General features: G+C 40.2%; 1 protein-coding gene across 3 annotated transcripts in view; it reads left to right on the top strand.

Annotated features, from left to right (window-relative positions):
* The window catches only part of LOC144318991 (uncharacterized), a 282,618-nt gene that overhangs the window by 208,112 nt on the left and 61,095 nt on the right, over window positions 1-13,411 (top strand). Inside the window, exon 6 of one of the 3 annotated variants that reach the window (XM_077906649.1) lies at window positions 388-3,634. The exons of the other annotated variants lie outside the window; for them this stretch is intronic. The gene's annotated coding sequence lies outside the window, so the exon portion shown is untranslated. Of the gene's footprint in view, window positions 1-387; window positions 3,635-13,411 lie in introns of those variants that run through there. 3 annotated transcript variants of the gene reach the window in all.

Here is a 13,411-nt window from a genome sequence, read left to right as displayed (position 1 = left end):
CCAACTTCTTGCATGCCTCTCTAGCCTTCTCCACCACTACCTTTTCCTCCTGTGCATCAGGAATGTCTTTATATCCTTCCTCCATACATGCACAGTGAAAGGGTACCATCATGTGAGAACTCTCCATTTCCTGCCACTCCTACCCACAGTTGCATCCATATGTATCTCTGCTTCCTCTTCTTTGGCCATAGTGGAAGAGTTGGAAGGTGTTCTTTCTGAGGTCAATCTCTGCCTGCTGGTTGGGGCAGACAGGAGCTGTGCTTAGGGTAGAAGGATGTTAGCCAAATTGCCATGATCCCAGGTGGAAAAGCTCAGGAAATAAAGGCCCTAATCTCATTTATTTTCTGTCCTTTTCTCTCACTGGTGCCTTCCATTGACTGAGCACAGTTGGAAGCCAGAGGGCAAAGGAGCCCATCCATGCCATCTGTACACTGTCGATCTCCCAGGATACAGAGCAGAGGAGAGAAGATGGAAAGTAGATCTAGAAGGTCAAAAGAAAATATCCAGCACATCTTCCTTTCTCGGGTCTGGGAACTGAGAAAGACCTTCTAGCATTTGGCATTTCAGGGGAATGTGATCCTCGGGGCACACCCGGAGTTCCAACCAGTTAGTGTGTAGGGGGCAGGAGAGCAGAGAGGATTGAACTGGGACCCTTGTTCCACATTCTTCTGTACATAGGTTCTCTGGCTGGGAAAGAGTTTGACATTCCATCAACATTACCCCTAAAATGGAAGATGGCACCATCATACCGTTTCCTTTGTCTGCCTGCCCAGAGCCCCTGTGATGGACATTCTGTGGGTGTGTCCCTCCTCCCTTTTCCTTAATCCATCCCGGGATATGGAGATGCTTGCACTGCCCCTGGTGAAGGAGTACCCCCAGAGGATTTCACAAGGTTCAAGCAGCAGTTCAGTAAAAAAAATACTTACCTAAGGGGTTCTTTTTGAGGCTACTTGCTCCAATCACCTACAGTGGACAGCTGGACTAAATGCATAATGGATGAGTTTGAGAGAGGTAAGATAATGAAATTTGCTGCTTCTTTCTATTATAGCTAACTTAACTCCTCTAGCTCTTTCTTGCTCCCGATCACACTGAAACAGCCCTAACTATTGCAGCAAGAGATTGCCTTTGACGTTAAGTGTATATGCTTCGATTAGTCATACAAATTAATCTGTATTCAGTCACTGTGCATAAGAAATGAAACCAGAAGGACTTCCAAGGTCTGTGCCTTGCCACAAAAAAATACGTCCAAGCTATGTTAATGTCATACTTAACATACTGTGATAAGATGGAGAAGATGAGTATCTACCTTTTTGATTTAGATTTGAGGTTGGATTGGATAGCTCTGTGCCACAGCCTGCCAGGTCTAGATTGCAAGCAAAGCCCCTTCTCTGAGATCAGAGCTGATAATAGAAAAGGAAGTCACCCAGTGAAAATGAGCTGAGCCACTTACAAAAGACTTCCTCAGTGCTCCTGTTTATATAGGCAAATTACTCACCCAGGTGGCTCCTAGGCCACTGCACTCCCTCCCTGGCTTCCGCCTGTTCTTTTTGGGATTTATCACAACTAGAAATTTATTAAAAATGTACCCTCTGCTCTTCAGAGAACAAATATGAAAATCTGGTTTCTGAAGATATCAGAACCATTTATTTTTGAAGTTGGCAGCACCGGCTGTGAACATTGCTCCAAGATGGATCTCTTCTGTGGAAGGAGGAGTTATATATTTTTCAGGACAAGCTTTTCTCCTTTCATCCACAAGAAACAATAAAATATTAAATATGGTATGAAAAAATTAAAACATTTTGAAAGGGAAAGAGCAAGCAGATCCTACACCCTGACTGGCAACCACTGCAGAGAGCCTGTCTGATAATAGAGAAGAGAAAGTGGTCTGGGACCTGGGCTCTGTGATCACTGCATCTGCTCCCAGCTCCCCTACAGAGCTGGCTGCCCCTGAGCTAGGGGACTCCCCTCGCTGAAAAGGGGATGGAAGGGAGCCGATGGGGCATCTTTGAGGCAACTGTCCATGTCTGGCCATGACCCTCTTAAAGAGAACTAGTTGAAATGTGAAAAAGTCAGCCAGCTAGCTAGTTAGCTATTTGTTTTTCACCAGTGGGAACAGATGGCTTGGTACTACAAAGACCTGGGTATGAATGGCAGCTCAAGCACTCTCCCACTATGTGAACTTGGAAAAATTACTCCTCTCCTCTGAGATCCATTTTCTCATCAGGAAAATGAAGATAATAATAACCACTATCTACCTGAAGGAATTGACTGCAATCATGAATATAAAGTGCCTGGCCTACCATCATCCCAGGAGCAAACACTTATATATACTTTTCCTGCACCAGGTTTTCTCCCAAGCACTTTATGTATTAACTTGTCTAATCCTAAAGTGACCATACAATATAGGTACTATTTTTATCACCCCTTGACAGATAAACCCAGGCACAGCAAAGACACACACCTGCTTGTAAGACAGAGTCAAGATTCAAACCCAGGCAGTCTGGTCCTGGCCCTCAATTTCTAGACTGGTCTTCTTCGCTTTGGAAGAGTCTTCATGGTTTAATGTTCATTTTCCCTGAAATGTAGTAACAGTGGGTTTGTTCTTTCCATGGAAATGAAAGGGAGCTTTGCTATTGTTATTTTTGCTTAGACATGGCTCCCATGAACTCGAGAGAACATCTTAGGACTCTGGATTTCTTTTTTGCAGTGAATGCCCTTTCTTTTCACGGTCTAAAAAATCCAACATGCTAAGGTTGACACTATTTAAGTCCACTGTGTTCCAACAGACACCTGCTGACTTAGTTAACAGTGATGGACGAACAACTGGCTGTTTAAGTACTTTCAATTTTCATCCGGTTGTCAGGGAAATTGTGAAGACATTGTCAAGCTGGAGAATCACAGATCATCAAGATGCAAACCCAGAGTTATGAGGCTGTCAATGTACTTAGACATCAATTGCCAATCAGCACCCTTTACTTAGCAAAAAAATGAGTCTCTGTCACTTTTGTAGGTGACAACAAAGGGACACCATGTTCAAACAAGTTCTTGGCCTAAGACTTACATAGTAGTCCTGTTCAACATTAATTGACGTGTTTTTGTAAATGTGAATGGGATGGTCATCAGTACATAGTTATGAGTGATTGAGTGAATTAACTGGAAGCTGCCTGGGAAGTTAATTTTGTAAAGAAATTGAAATCAAATTTTAAATTCAGAGAGAAATTTACTTTTTTTGGAAAGTTGGAAAGTCATTTTGTGTCATGAAGCCATCTTACAGGATGGAAATATGTTCTGGTGAGTGCACCTATTCAACACATTCAAGTATTGGAATGACACACATGCATCCACATATATGTTTATATAAAATGTATTATATGTACATTCATATATATAAAATCAGCAACAGTGACACAGAACATAATCCTGATCCCGTGAAAGGCACTGGGGCTTGTGAATGAAGTTCCCACAGGTGCCACAGTTGTTTCATTTTCTGTAGTAGCTACCTGTGAGTTGTTGGCAATAATCCAACAGTAATCAGACACCATCTGTGATTGCCTTTCTGTTTGACATCAAAACCTTGCTGAATAAAAATACCCCTTTGCTCCCATCACCATTCCTCCCCTTGCCCCACCAAGCTCTCCCAACAGACCTCAGGGTTCCTCTCTAATCAATTCATTTCTACAAAAGAGACACACACAGTCTAACAGCTTAACGGCAAGTTGAATTTTTCAAGTGTCTAACTGTAAACCTTACAATCATGTATCAGTAGCAATATGAGTATGAGCTAAAGCAGACAAATCTTAAATTCCTACACCAGGTTTATCAACAGTTCAGTCCAGTAACAATTTTAAATTCTCCTAACTACAGCCGATGATGCAAATATCAGACCAGCACTAAAACCATAGGAGTCCAATACATGTGAAAAAATATGAAGGTGATTTCTACCCACATTTCAGTTCTCAGAAGGTCCTGTCTAGATAATATGTGATTCGGTACAGTATGCACTTGTGATGTCTTATTTACATAAGGAAAGGAAACAAATGAGATGGGATTGGGACTTTATCAGAATGGCTGTGGAGTAGGAGAGCTTGGAATCAGTCTATTAGACTTGAAACTAATTTTAGGTCTAAGAATATATGCATTTGGCATTCAGTCCCTAAGAGATGTTTACAGATTCTTTTCTGCGACAAACACCTTTTCTTTTCTCTTCTTTCTTTTCTGTTTGTGTGTGTGTTTGTTTGTTTGTTTGTTTTGAGAGAGTGAGCAAGAGTGAGTGCCTGTGAGCAGAGAGGGGCAGAGGGGAAGAAAGAGAGTCCCAGGCAGACTCCTTGCCCTGTATGGAGTCCAGCACAGGGCTCAATCTCACAACCCTGAGATCATGACTTAAGCTGAAATTAAGAGTCAGATGCTTAATCAACTGAGCCACCCAGGTGTTCCCACCACTTATTTTCTATAAATGTTTAATCCCCACACATTTCCTGTTCAACTAAGGTATGAATCCTGTGTAAGGTAGAGGGAAAAGATATCACTGGGTGTGAGTGGTGATTCCTTTGCCTTTCCCCTGGCAGTAATGAAGCCAATGTTCCCTGTTACTACTTTTAGACCCTTTTATTTTCTGGGCAGAGGCTGAGCGAAAGGAGAGAATTCACTCCAAACGTAGAATACAATAGACAGGAAGAACTGAGAAGCTTTGAGCCCTCATTGACTATAAAGAGACAGAGCAAAGAAAAGTCAAAGACTTAAAAAAAAAAAAAAGAAACAAAGACTTGTGTGAGGTGTTAGAGCTGAATGGGTGTGGGAGGAACCTGTGGGAGGACCAAGGGGACCAGTCATGGCAGGAAAGAGGGAGTCGGCAGAGAGAAGCTTGGATTCATATAAATGGGGTAACAGAAACACAGAAAAGAGGAAATGACGGACAGGCACATGGAAACAGGGGAAGATGATGGGAGTATAGATTTGGGAACCAATTGCAGGAAAGGGTCAGTTGATATCTTGATCAATTTTGTTTGATACTATCCTTGATCTTATCAGGTTTTTTGAAATAAATTAATTTACCTTAGGAAAAACTGAATGTGCATTCCAAAAAAAATGTTCATCCCAATTCAAAATAGACTGAACATACATGTTCACTGTTCTCCCTCTAGAAGCTACATTTAAGTTATAATGAAAGTCTTTGAGAGTAGAAGGAGAATGGGGAGGGAGAATTGTAATACATGACAAACTTCATGACATTTCTAGAAGATGAAAAGTAGTTGGAAGCCTCTAGACCAAAGTAACAGAGGGGGAAAAAATACACAGCCCAGAATGTGCTATGAGGGTCTTCAGTGGAGGAGGGCATCCACCTGTCTGGAAGGTTTAATGGCTTGGTCACAGGAATAATGAGAAAGAAGGGGTGGGCAGAAGATGTAAAACTGGAGAGGGTTGTATGAAGGTCAGTGCACGGCAAGCCCACTTGTTCCCTGACCCTAACAGAGCTGTATGTGGTATGGCCATTGCCTCTAGGATCCTTCTCTAGAGATACTAAATAAATAAATCAGGGAAAGCAAAGACCTCTCAGAAGTGTTGACATCTCAGCAGAAGATCTTCCACACTCCTTGAGCTACCAGGGAACTCCATGCCCACTTACCATAACGTGGTCATTCAGCTTGCCCTGGCCGTATTTACACATAGGTCTTTCAGAAAGATGCCCAGACAAGAAGAAGTCTATTCAGGAAACAAATCTTCTTACTGAGAGGAGGAGGAAACACACACCTTCATTATTAACTTGTATCCTCCAAGGAGGACCAAACACACGAGGAAAACAGTAGCATGAAAGACAAATACCACAGCTGTTGGAGAAAATATACATAATTCAGAAAACAGGGGACTTTACCAAACCTTCGAATCGTCAGAGAAATCTGAGAAGACACTGTATCCTAGAAAACAAATGGCTGTGCAACAGGAACATAGAATAAGGAAGAGTGCCCAGGAATTCAGCATAATTGTTATGAGATAAAGTGGAGGAAATCTACAAAACATGGAGCAAAAAAGACAAAAATAAGATAAAGAAAGTGACAGGGAACCTTCATTTAAGAAGTCTGTCTTCTGATTCATGAAGGTTCAAGAACATAAATCTTAATCACAAGAAAGAGTGAAAATTCTTTTAAAAATTAATAAAAAGACTGTCCCAAAGATAAAGACAGACACACATATTTAAATTGACAAGGCATACTGAAGGGCAAGTGGGATGAATGGAAAAGAAGGTTCCTACCTAGAGACATCCTCGTGGAATTTCAGAACAAGAGGTTTAAAGAAAAGTTCTTAAGGTTCCAGAGAGAATAAACTTGGACTTCAAAGGAATAAGAATCAGACTGGCATAAGACTTCCTACCGTCACCTGCAGATGTTAGAAGACAATGAGGAAAAGCTTTCAAAGTACTGAAAGAAGATGATTTTCAACTTAGATATCTTTCTTAAAAAAAAAAAAAACTGATATAATTCCCATGGTGAGATGCATAAATCTTAAGTAGAGGCTGCTGATTATATGTGTTACCATCATACAGATCAAGGTATAAACAGTTTCTGTCCACCCCAGAAAGTTCTGTTAAGCTCCTTCCCAGTCAATACAAATCACCTCCTCCCTCAAATAATCAGTATTTGATTTCTATCACCAGAGATTTGTTTTCCCTGTTCCTGAAAGTTATATAAATTTAATCCTATAGTATATACTTTTCATATCTAGCTTCTTTTAATCGATAGAACTGTTTTAATATTCATTCAAGTTGTTGGGTATAACAGAATTTCATTCTTTTCTATTTCTGAGAAGTATATTCCATTATGGTTTACTTATCCATTCTCCTTTTGGTGGGCATTGCATTGTTTCAGTTTGAAATTATTATAAATAAGGTACTACAAACATTCTTACACAAGTTCTTGTGAATTGTTTGACCATTTCTTTTGGGTTTATACCCAGGATTGGAATTGCTTGGTTGGTCATAGGTAGGGGTGTGTTTAAGTTTATTGAAACTGCATTATAGTATTTCAGAAAATTTTGCCCTTTCATCAGCCATATGTTCTGAAGTCCTAGTTGCTCTACATCTTTGCCAATACTTTATAGTACCAATCTTTTTAATTTAAGCCACTTTGGTCAATGTACTGTGATATCTCACTGTGACTTTAATTAGATTTTCCTGGACAAGCATCAGTTTTGAGCAACTTCTCACATACTTCTTAGCCATTTGGTTATCTTCTTTTGTGAGGTTCCTATTTAGTATTGGCTCATTTTTTGTAAGGTGGGTTATTTGTCTTTTTCTTATTGGTTTTTAGAAGTTCTTTATAAATTCTGGATACCGTTTTTTTTTTTTTTCAGATATGTGTATTGCAATTATTTTTTCCTAGTGTGAAGCTTTACTTTTTCATTTCTTTATTTAACCTAGAATTCTATGTTTGGTCAAATTGTCCAGTATAAAAGAAAAAAAAAGATGTTCATTAAATGTATATCTCAGGATCTCCTAAGATTCTTTCTTATAAAGTTATTTAAGGATAACCTCTAAGAAGACAAGGGTTAAAAATCAAGAAAGAGGAAGAGGTAAGATTTAAGAAACAGTAGACCCCATGAAGACAGTGAAGAGATGAGGATAAAATCTATAATGGACTTATGCATCAACTACTCCTGACTGGAGGAGGAAAGTGCAGACTTCAGGGAGAGACATCTCTGAGGGAAAAGATGAACTCCATGTAGTGGACAGCATGATTGATAGTCTAGGTAAAACTGGAAAAAGTGAAAGTGCATTATTTTTCTATCAACAAGAAAAAAGAAAGCAATTTTAGAAACTTCAGGAAAAACAAAAACATATGCAAGAAGTTTCTGTTCAGATATTATAACAAAGTAAAATATATAATGATTTTTGTGTGTGTGGCATGTCATGATTTTAAGCATTTAATTGACTTTGTGTTAAGACAGAATTCATTTGACTAAAAATATTAGAATATAAATATTCTCCTTTAGAATATATTTGCAAATGACATAGTCTATAAAGGGTTAGTATTCTAAATATAAAGAATATATTAAACTCGACACCCCCCACAATGAATAATCCAATTAAAAATGGGCAGAAGACATGAACAGACATTTCTCCCAAGAGCACATATACATGGCAAACAGACACATGAAAAGATGCTCAGCATCACTTATCATCAGGAAAATGCAAATCAAAACTACAATGAACTATCACCTCATACCTGTTGGAATGGCTACAATCAACAACACAAGAAACAACAGCTGTTGGTGAAGATGTGGAGAAAAAGGAACACTCATGAATTATTGGTGGGAATGCAAGCTGGTACAGCCACTGTGGAAGACAGTATGGAAGTTCCTTAGAAAGGTAAAAATAGACCTACCCTATGATCCAGCAATTGAACTACTAGGTGTTTACCCAAAGAATACAAAAACATTATTAATTCAAAGAGAAAGGGATACATGCATCCTTGTGCTTATAGCAACATTATCTACAGTAGCCAAATTATGGAAACAGCCCAAGTGTCCATTCAATGATGAATGGATAAATAAGATGTGGTACAAATATAATGAAATATTACTCAGCCATAAAAACTAATGAAATCTTGCCATTTGCAATGACATGGATGGAACTAGAGATTATTATGACAAGTGAAATAAATCAGTCAGAGAAAGACAAATACCATATGATTTCATTCATATGTGGAATTTCAGGAGCAAAGGGGAAAAGAAGAGAGCTAGAGAGACAAATCAAGAAATAGAACAAACTATAGAGAACAAACTGATGGTTACCAGAGGGGATGGGGGATGGGTGAAAGAGTAATGAGGATTGAGGAGTGCACTTGTGATGAGCACCAGGTGTAGTATGGAAGCGTTGAATCACTCTATGGTACACCTGAAATGAGTATTACACTGTACATTAGCTAACTGGAATTTAAATAAAAACTTAAGAAAATGTTCTCCTTTAATTGGCTCAGGAGTTATGCCATTAGATTTTTGAAAGAAAAAAATATAATTCTAGCATATCACTTGGCTGTGTAGTCATTGGCATCTACCTAGTTATGATAACATAAATCCATTTATAGATTTTATTTTTCACTTTTAGAATCAGCCTACTTAGAGAAAGAATGGAAGACCTATTTATATTTGAAAAACATTAGGAACAATAAAAATCCTGATGGACAAAATAAAAGCACAGCTGTACAAGAATAGTACAGCTATATTCTCATGTTAAATAAAAGAAAGACACAAACATGGTTGATTGAAGCAGAAGTAGGAGAACATATTAGAATGTAAGCTCTGTGAGGGCAAGGAGCTTCTTTTTTTTCTTTCTTCCTCCCCTTCCCCCCATTGGCTGGCACCATAATTTGCCCTTAGTACAAATTTATTGAGTGAAACACATATTGAAAGTTACAAATGTAACAATTAGGAAAACAGAATAGTCCCTGCCTCATACTTGATTTTCACCTTATTCCACTCCTTAAGAAGGCCAGGTTTGTGGTTTCTGACCCTGGCCTAACCTCTGGAAAGAATTCTTCCCAGTGTCTCTCAGTTCCAATCTCTGGAGCCCACTGTCCTATCTGGGCTTAGGTCCTCAGACATAGCCCAGCTCCATTCAGTCGCCCAGAATTCAGGCTGCTTGACAAGGGGAATTTGGATAGATGTCACCGCCCTACTAAATTCTTAGTTTTCAGTGAGACAGTGGCAGGACTGAGGGGTTGGAAACATGCCTAGTGGCCAGCACCTGTACCAAAAATAGGGCCTGGTGTGTGTTCAGGATGTGAAGTATGCCCTTCTGAGGCATGATTGCCAGAAGGGGTCTATATAATTGGAACAAAGAAGAATTGGCATAATTTGAAACCATACCTCTGAGTTGCTAAACTATTTGCTGTTGGGATATTAGGAAATTATCTAGAGTCTTAGCTTGGTCTGCCTTAACAAAATACCATAGACCAGGTGGCTTAAACAACATACACATTTCTCACTGTTGTGGATGCTGGGAAGTTTAAGATGAGGATGCCAGCATGGTTGGGTTCGGGCTTCTGCTCTGCACATTGCTACCTTCTCACTGTGCTCCCACATAGTAGAGAGAGAGTGAGCTCTAGTCTCTTTCTCTTCTTATAATGGTACTAATCCCACCTACAGAGCCCCACCCTCATGACCTCATCTAAACTTAATTACTTCCCAAAGACCTCAGCTCCAAATACCATTGTGATGGAGCTTAAGACTTCAACAAATGACCTGTGGGAGGACATAAATATTCACTCCATGACAGCTAGCAAATTTCAATGTGATTGTGTCCATTCTTTTCCTTTACATTTGAGACAAGTTTGCTGCCCTGATCATTATGAGACTTAAGGACTAGATACATATGGGCAGAACACTGGAATATGTCAGAAAAGAAATCAAATGTTTAAGAAAGAAATCGTGAGGGATGCCTGGGTGGCTCAGTGGTTGAGCTTCTGCTTTGGCTCAGAGCATGATCCCAGGATCCTGAGACCAAGTCCTGCATCAGGGAGCCTGCTTCTCCCTCTACCTATGTCTCTATCTCTTGTGTCTCTCATGAATAAATAAATACAATCTTTATTTTAAAAAAGGAAATTGTGATTTCTCCTCATTTTCAAAAAAAAAAATTTTTTTTAAGGGAATAGGAGGCTGGAGAGATTTGAAGACTTCATTGCATTCTGGATACTAATAAAGTTAGAATGAATAGATCAGAATCTACTTAAATCCCGGCCAAGCGGTCTTTCCAGTGTAATGCCGTTTCCTCATGTTGCCAGTGATCAGCCATGGGTGGCCAGAGGTAAAGTGATTTGATTTCTATTGGCCAATTTAAAAAGGAATCATGATTTTTGCCATTTCCATCTAGAAAACGTTGAAAAATTACTCTAAAAATTTTAAAGAAAGGCCAAGCTGATGAACATCAATGAGAATGTGTCAAGATCATAATGAAGCAGGGTGAGAAAGCTACATTGTTTGTTGGAAGACACAATGCCATGAAAAATGAGGGGCAAGAGATACTCTCACATTGTAATTCATCAGGGATGGGTATTTGGGATGCATCTATATTTTTAAAAATATTTTTAAGGTGGAGAGTCATTTACTAACACACTACTACTTTAAGAATATCTAGTTGAATCCAGTAAAATAATCTATTTCATCAGATTGTTAAAAAAAAAAAATCCATTGGGGAGGTGGGGAGGAGATGAGGTCATTTGATGATGGGAATTAAGGAGGGCACTTGATGTAATGAGCACTGGGTGTTACATGCAACTGATGAATCACTAAATTCAATCTCTGAAAGTAATAACACACTATATGTTAACTAAATTCAATTTAAATAAAAAATTGTTTTAAATTATCCATTTCACCAAATTCATTATCTTTTTATTTATTTTTAAAGATTTTGTTTATTTATTCATGAGAGACACAGAAAGAGGCAGAGACAGAGGGAGAACCAGGCTCCCTGCGGGGAGCCCGATGCAGAACTCGATCCCAGGACCCCAGGATCAGGACCTGAGCCAAAAGCAGATGCTCAACCACTGAGCCACCCAGGCGTCCCTCATTACCTTTTTAATGAAACCTCTTCAAGTGAACAAAGAACAAAGCCCACATAAGAAACGAAAGAAAAAGCTCTATGTAGGGTTTGCCATAGATACCTGAAGGCTCTGCAGGAAAAGGTGACCAGGGTCGTTCCTAGGAAGCGGAGCAGAATCACTGGGGGGAAGGTTGGGAATACTACGTGTCAGCATTTGCCATCTGGTCCTTTGAATTTTGTACCATGCGCATTAATTATTTCTCCCAAAACTTCACATGTACAATTTATTTTTAAAATTAAAAAAATGAATCGAGTCGAATTTTGGGGAACACAGGAAGCTGTTTTGCTGCTACCAGGAGTCCAATGGCCTGAAACGCCTTGGTGAAATTTCTAGAGCCATCTTGTGAGAGCAGCTCAGGAGAGCCCCGGGCCTACTGGTCACCTCGCTGCTGTGCTTTTGATCTGACAGTCGCCGGCCAGTGCTGCTTGCAGAACCCAGAGGAGAAGGCCACACCTCCTCACTGGCAACGTGCTAACTTGAGAAGTTTTGTTCTCGGTCATGTTTTTTCAATAAAGAAACGGCTTCATGCCTCGCTGTCTTTTTTTCCTTTTTGTTTTGAAGTCCACACAAATGTCAAAATTGCATTTAAAGTGCCAACTATAAAGTTAACACGACCAGCAAAAGGGGAAACTGTCTGCTTCCCAAGACCTGCCTTTACTCTGGATTTTTCAAGCATTAAGCATTTAATAAGCCCTCCGCATGCAGGATTTCATTTCCTTCAGACCAGACGCTACCTCACGGCTTCCACACGCCCTCCCCTTGGCTCCCAGCGGCTGCCTGCCGTGGGTAACCTGCCCAGGGTGGTGTCCGGCCTCCCCCCAGGGAACCTGGCATGTTTTTTAGGGACGAGATAGAGCCATTAAACTTCTCTAAAGTGGCACGGATAGCTGCTCCTCTCTAAAGCCACCAAGTTGCATGTTTCTGCAATTATGGACAGTAGCCGGTACCTGAGCAGAGACCAGCACGGCTGGAGGGACCACAGATGTTGAGGAATGCCGCTGGGGAGAATTTTGAAGCTTTGGGACTTGGCACTCCTGGAATATCAAATATTTTATTTTCCCTTTTCTGCTTTCTTGTTTTGGACTCCAAGCAACAAATACTAGTTTCTCCTCTAGGAACCAATACGGAATTTGGAGATGAACCTATAATCCTCTTGGACATTTTTTTTTTTTTTAATGAAGTATTGGGTGGAGTAGGATGAGTGTTTCCAAAGACGACTCATCAGGGAAGGTGGTAACTCAGCATTTTTGCAATCTACCATGAGAGCTTGAAAAGGCAAGGATCTAGATTATACTCCCAGGAATTACAGACTTTGCTCTAATTGCACACTGGGGCACATATGTATGGGAGGGAGTCTCTTATTTATTCTTCTACTTGTATCTCTCCTTGGTTCGGACAGGCCGTAACTGGGCTATGTGCTGCCTGCGTCAGATCCAGGACCCATGTGGTCAAATGCACCAGCCGTGCAGTAGAGTCAGAGCTGTCGCTGTGCCCCCAGGTGTACTGCTTCCCACTGTTTGGAGGGCAAGTGAAGGATAAGAAGAATTTGAAAGCCACAGAGTGTGTGTGGGCCCACCTGGCACTGTGGAGCAGGGGAGAAAATGTAGGGATAATGCTCTTCGTGTGGGCACCTGTATACGTGATGTTGGCCCTTGCCAAAATCAGGGTTGGAGTCCACCTGGGTGAGGCCTAATTTTGGTTCTTCAAATAAGCAGCCAAGTGAAAAGTTCAGGAAACAAAGCAACTTATCAGAGACCAAAGGGTCCCTTACTTCTCCTGGGTTGTTTAGCTCTCTGCTCTCAAGATTTGTTCGCTGTTAC

This window comes from Canis aureus, chromosome 1 (genome assembly GCF_053574225.1).
Source record: "Canis aureus isolate CA01 chromosome 1, VMU_Caureus_v.1.0, whole genome shotgun sequence".
Classification (NCBI taxonomy): Eukaryota; Metazoa; Chordata; class Mammalia; order Carnivora; family Canidae; genus Canis; species Canis aureus.
This window is presented reverse-complemented; position numbering and strand designations above follow the sequence as displayed.